Below are 6,000 nucleotides of genomic sequence, written 5' to 3'. Positions count from 1 at the left end.
ACTAGAGGCAACCCAACTACATCTAGAAAGACCGCTCTCAAAGCAGTACCTCAGATCCACTAACTTCAGGCATCTGAGTGAGACCAAGCTCTACGCAATCCCAGGAACATAATGCACATGTGTAAGCATATAAGATGCACCAGTGGGTAGTAACAGACATATATCTCTTGCACCCTTTATGCCATACGTTGAACCATCAGCCAGATGAAAACGACCATAAATGCCACTAGCAAATGTGTTGAACCAGTCATGGCATAAACTCATCTAGCAGCCATCGGGAGCAAGTGTCATCTCTATCAGACACGTATCATGGGTGGAGGCTAGAGGTAAGTGTGACATCACCATCATGGCATGGTGTGACATGAAATGTTGCAAACTTATCTAGCAGCTATCAAGAGCAAGTGTCATCTCTGGCAGACACAAATCAAGGGTGGAGGCTAGAGGTAAGTGTGACATCACCATCACTGGCATATGTAGCCATCTCTCTAGTCTGTGTCATAACTATCTATGCGTCAGGCATATGTCTCCACTGTTGTCTCATGCGTATAAAACAACAACATCTAATGTGCCCTGTGTGATCACAATACCAACATCCCATATGTCAAGAAGATCAAGACCTCCGTCTCTCATGAGCTATCACTATAGACTCAATTGTGTCACACATCATGTCAATGCATACGCATCAAAAGTGGGAGATCACTCAACCATTGTGCTAATCAAGCATAAACCAACCAGTAGCTCAATAGTGCAAACATGTAACCTGCATGTTGTAGTCTCACGCTCGGAATATGCGTCGATGTGAGAACATGAGGCAAAATCAAAGGAAACCTATAACCACTATGAGAATACCATAAATGCACTCCTGCGAGAGTGGGTACAAGAACACTCAACATGTGTCCAAACTTCAAAGTGAGAGTAAACACTCGATCACTGTCAAAGTGGGAATAAATCAACCACTATACAATCATGAAGCCATGATCAAACTACATCAAAACCGATGCTCACATATGCATAAAACAAACTCCCCAATCTGCAAACTCTACAAGCATGCAATTTGGGACAAACTGCTCAACTGACGTAAAGCGCATAACCATATACGCAAGTAGAGAGCAAACTAGCTCAAAATGCATCCCACAAGAGAAATTGTGTGCAAGAATCTACCCAAAAAAAAAAACATGTGAAACCTGTGACTGTCTATCTGTAAGCCACACAAGCATACGTAATCCTCACTCCTGCGAGAGTGGGTACAAGAACATTAAACAGTGTCCAAGCTGACAAAGTCTAATAGTGAGAGTAAACACTCAATCACTGTCAAAGTCGGAGTCGAACTCAACCACTAAACCATCAAAGAGTATAACTGCGAATAAGTGCAAAACATAGCGAGAATCTGGGGACAAACGAACAGAGTTCCCCTTGTATTTTGAGCAAAATCTCACCAAAAAGCTGCACCAAAATAGACACTCAGTGTCTCAGTAAACAGATCCACAAATGGCATACATGCACTGTCAAAACCCTGGCAACTGGCTCACTCTTGAACGAGTGGCTCTATGGACTTTTGCTCTCAAAATGCTAGAAAATTGTGAACCTAACACTAGCGAGCTCTAGCTATCTCAAGCTATATCCGCAAATGCATACATAGCATGAAACTGCACAAACCCGTGCTAGAAAGTGCTCTCTGTGGACTGCCCCGCATAGTCATACAATGCGCATAAAACCGCATTCTGATGTATAACGATCTGAAAGTCACATCCCAAAGCATCACTTGTATACGCAAAAACAAGGTGAATTCTCTCTCAAATAGCACGACAGTGTGCCATACAGAGCCAAAGATCCAAACCGCATCACTCTCTACAATTAGAGATCAAACTGCAAAACTTCGATATGTCAAGATTGTTGACAGGCTGCTGCAAAAAATTCAACGCTCAGAATTTCAAATTTTTTATATAATCAACGAGTCCAAAACATGCCAAAATTGTAGTTTAGACTCCTGGATCACATATATCCGAGCCTGGGTGTGAGAGATATACCAAAAATATCCGTTTTTGGCCCAAAAACACAGCATAAACTTGTTATTATTGCACCTGTTGTAATTCTAATCATAATTTCAAAAAAATGAACATCACCATCGCATTTGGAATGTGCCAAAACCCCAACCTAGACTCCTGGATCATATTCGTTCGAAACATCTTTTTTTGCATATCTCCATCACACGGTCGACTAGATCATATCCATCCGACTCCGAGTGATGGAGATATGCAAAAAAACGATGTTTCAGGAGCCAAAAACAGCAAAAAACGAGTTGCAACACTTCTTCTTCCTGTTGTTTCTATGCAAAATTCAGCAATGGCTTTCTACACAGGCTCTGTACAAGCTGAATATACATGCCTAAGCTCAGATCTACAATTTGTGCTTCTCCTTTCTTGATGTCATAAATGCCCTTGTTGTTCCGGAGCCGTCGACTCAATTGTCACACTACACCCGCACAAAACCAAAGCTCTGATACCAGTGCTAGGTGCGGAAGCGATGCGTGCTGAGTGCAGAGTGCGAGGGAGGAGAGAGTAGATAGCGTGTAGGTGGAGCAACATTCAACTCATGAGTTGCCCCTTATTCTTTGTATATGTACACAAGAATAAGGTGTCAGTGGACGGGCGCCCATAGCCTAGGCGGCCGGGCAAGGCACAGACGCATGTACCCCAGTAGATTGTATACTTTAGAGGCATATAAATTTGCTTTATTTCAATACCAATAATAGCATCTAGTGAAATAAACTTGAAAGAAGAAGCTTAATCAATCAAGAAACTTTCAAGTAAGTATAGTAACTTTTTCATTAGAAAACAAAAAAGATTGAATGAAAGCAGGGAAGTTGAGAGTACAAGTGATAAGAGAGATAATCTTTAGCAAAAAGTTGCTTAGTAGATAGAGAGTACTATAACATAAGTTCCTCTTAAAATTAAGAGAGGTTAAGATTATATAACAAGTAAAATTAAGTGGCCATTAAGATTAATTAAATAATATTTTCTTTAAAAAATGTTATTTTTTCAAAAAAAATAAGTTTTTTATATTCATTTTTATAAAAATCAACTCTCTATCACTCTTCCCTAATTTTTTTCTCTCTCCACTTCATTTTAATATTCTTCTCTCTCTCTCTCTCTCTCTCTCTCTCTCTCTCTCTCTCCCCCCCCCCCCCACACACTGCATTCTGATGTTAAATAATCCTTGGTTTATCTGTAATTTAACCAATGGTGCTCAATCTTGAAGGGACATCTCATTTAATGTCATATTTTATTCAAAAAATAGTCAAAAACATGGTGTGAATGGCCTTAAAAAATACAGTGACTTTGGGTTTTCTATAAAAGACCAAAAATTCAAATGTATCATTCATTTGCAATTTTCTCTCTGCACTTTTTCACAAGCTTCTCTTTTAGTCTTCTCGCATCCACAAATGAACCATGCCAAGGTGTAACTATGGACTACAAAATGAACGTGGGCAAGTCGCTCAATATGGACATGGGTGTCAACGTGGTCCACTGATCCCCCATGTGGACCCCATTAACAATATGCATGCTAATTATATTTTGAACATTGTGTATATAATGGGTAGCTTATATGAAACACAAAGTGCATGCAATAACACCAAGGCCTTTTGTGCAACCAATGAAGCCACTAGGTCCCTATTCAATGCCATGTATGAGTTAGATGGCAATGCACACCCAATCAGAGAGGATGTCAAGCAAGTTTTCGTTATTATCCACCACAATGTAGTCATGCATTGGGGAGATCTTGGATATCGTACCCCACATGACCATGCAACCTTCGAGGGGCATGTGGAGTCCTACTACAAGTGTGGATGACATACCTTGCTTCACACGGGCAAGCTAGTGGAGATAACAATTGAAACAATGGAAATAATGACAACGATGACGATGAGGACACTAGCGACAACGACAAATAGATTGTTTTATTGTAAGTTAGTGTTAAAACAATATAAGCCCCGAAACCCTGTAGCCATCTGGAAATATTGTACTGTGATTCACTCCATATTTATCTTTTTCCCATTGTTGTTTTAATTAAGGTGTTTATCTTAAAGCCTATCAATATCATTATATGGGTAAGTTTCACCCATCTCATAATGTTGTTCATGCATTTTGTCATATATTGAAGGTTGTTAATATTTTAACAAGGAGTGTCACTTACTATTAGATCATACATGTGTTGCAGAGTGGATAGTATCCCACTTCGACAAAAAGAATCTTTGGAATTTGCTCACCGAATTCCAAAAAATCACTTGTTGTTAAATGCTCGCAAAAAAATGCATCAAAAGAAAAAGGCTAGGTTCTCCTAAAATTTTCCAAAGCTCATTTAAGGCACACTATGGGTAAAAATTGGCATGTGGGGTCACGTGTCATCAAAATTACTAAGCTAAACTAGCACGCATGTATTATGGACCTTTTCCAATTCAAAGGCCAATCAATGAAATGGCTTATCAGCTTAAGCTTCCCTCTCATTGGCTAATCCATAATGCTTTCCATGTCCGTCTACTCAAAAGCTATAAGAGTGATCCACCACAAGAGCTAGTAGCTGAAGATCCTCTTGAATTTGAAGGAGCCGAGGAGATATTGTCTCCATCTCTCTAATTCAATCAGTGGGAAGTGTGATTAGCATTGTAAGTAATCAAATTCTCTTTGATTGAAGATAACAATTAATACAAAGTCCTTTCAAAGGGGAGGTTGGCTCCAAAAAGTCCGGCCCTCAATTGGTGTCGAATTCTCTCTATATATATAATCGTGTTTCAGTTCATGTGTGCATGCATGATTGAATATTGATGAAATTATGCATGCATGTTTTTGCAAATGTTATGCTACAACATGCTTACTTATACACAAGGTGATTGATCTACAAATTAATCTCCATTTTTTTACTATTATTGCCAATACTCTGACATCGAACCTCTCTAGATCCGAGGAAGCATCGTCATCAAATAGGTTTCTTGCCTTAGCTCCTTATTCAAACTCAAAAAATAATTTGAAAACATAGAGTTGGACTCACTATCTGAGTCATTCTAGCTCTGGACAGATTTTCCTTTATCCCAGCTATGCTAGAAGTAGTTGGTCCTATGTCTGAGGAGTCTACAAGGTGTCTGGCTTTTGATCATGTTGTCAGAATTGGATTGTGGCTGGCCTTTGATTTGATCTAGAGATTGCTCCACTAGATCAATCAATCCTTTGGGATCAAGGGTGTGCATGTCATCATCATCATCACCATCTTTAATTTTGGAAAAGAATCTAGATCAGGTTCAATAATATTATCATCTTTATCATCTTCATCCTCTTTGTCAGACACGTTGCTTTTTTCTTAACCTGCCTATACAGGTGTTCGATTTGGCTTGTACATTGGTATACCTTGCCGCAGAGTCCTCTAGGTTAGTCTTCATGTTCTCCACAAAATTCTCAATTCTTCTAAATTTATAGTGATGTTTCCTTCCAAATCAATAATGTTGAACAAAGACTGGTAGATGTACTTGTTCAAAATGGATTTTTTAGAATAGCATTGATTGCTTCAAGCTATCAATGTTGGCATGTTTCTTGCTAAGAGTCGACTCATAATCATAGGTTTTCTTCTGAATTCTCTCACCAAATTCTTGTTCTGAGCAGTGAATTTGGATTTGATCAATTTTAAGTCTTCGTATTCTTCTTTCATTTCTTTGATTGACTTTCTGTACTATTGTTCACCATTTTACTGTTCTTCCTTCAATAGATTTTGGAGATTTTGTACTTCCTATTTCCATTGCTTTTTAGTACTGAACTTGTGTGCGAGCTGCTTCTTGACCTCCTTCAATTCATCAGACTCCATTTTACCTTGGATTTTAGGCATCTGGGAGATCACATTGACAATAGTGTTCCAACCCATTTGTATAATGGCAATGTATGCTTTTGTCAGAGAGTTGGCATCCGTCTTATCATTGGTAAGATTCATAACACGAGCAGCATAGGGTTGAGAGAT

Source organism: Adiantum capillus-veneris, chromosome 4 (assembly GCF_014529385.1).
Source record: "Adiantum capillus-veneris isolate H3 chromosome 4, ASM1452938v2, whole genome shotgun sequence".
In the NCBI taxonomy this organism is placed as follows: domain Eukaryota; kingdom Viridiplantae; phylum Streptophyta; class Polypodiopsida; order Polypodiales; family Pteridaceae; genus Adiantum; species Adiantum capillus-veneris.
The sequence above is the reverse complement of the archived record's forward strand: the minus strand, read 5'-3'. Positions refer to the sequence as shown.